Here is a 753-nt window from a genome sequence, read left to right as displayed (position 1 = left end):
TAAGACACTGATGAAAGAAATTAAAGATGATACAAATAGATGGAGAGATATACCATGTTCTTGGATTGGAAGAATCAACATTGTGAAAATGAGTATACTACCCAAAGGAATCTACAGATTCAGTGTAATCCCTACCAAACTACCACTGGCATTTTTTACAGAAGTAGAACAAAAAATTTCACAATTTCTGTGGAAACACGAAAGACCCTGAATAGCCAAAGCAATCTTGAGAAAGAAAAACAGAGCTGGAGGAATTAGGCTCCTGGACTTCAGAATATACTACAAAGCTACAGTAATCAAGACAGCATGGTACTGGCACAAAAACAGAAATATAGATCAATGGAACTGCACAGACAGCCCCGAGATAAACCCACGCACCTATAATCACCTTATCTTTTTTTTTTTTTTTTCCGTTACGTGGGCCTCTCGCTTTTGTGGCCTCTCCCATTGAGGATCACAGGCTCCAGACGCGCAGGCTCAGCGGCCATGGCTCACGGGCCCAGCCGCTCTGCGGCATGTGGGATCTTCCCAGATGGGAGCACGAACCCGTGTCCCCTGCATCAGCAGGCAGACTCTCAACCACTGTGCCACCAGGGAAGCCCTATGGTCACCTTATCTTTGATAAAGGAGGCAAGAATATACAATGGAGAAAAGACAGTCTCTTCAATAAGTGGTGCTGGGAAAACTGGACAGCTACATGCAAAAGAATGAAATTAGAACACTCCCTAACACCATACACAAAAATAAACTCAA

Source organism: Physeter macrocephalus, chromosome 18 (assembly GCF_002837175.3).
Source record: "Physeter macrocephalus isolate SW-GA chromosome 18, ASM283717v5, whole genome shotgun sequence".
NCBI classification, from domain to species: Eukaryota; Metazoa; Chordata; class Mammalia; order Artiodactyla; family Physeteridae; genus Physeter; species Physeter macrocephalus.
Note: the sequence above shows the minus strand (reverse complement) of the source record.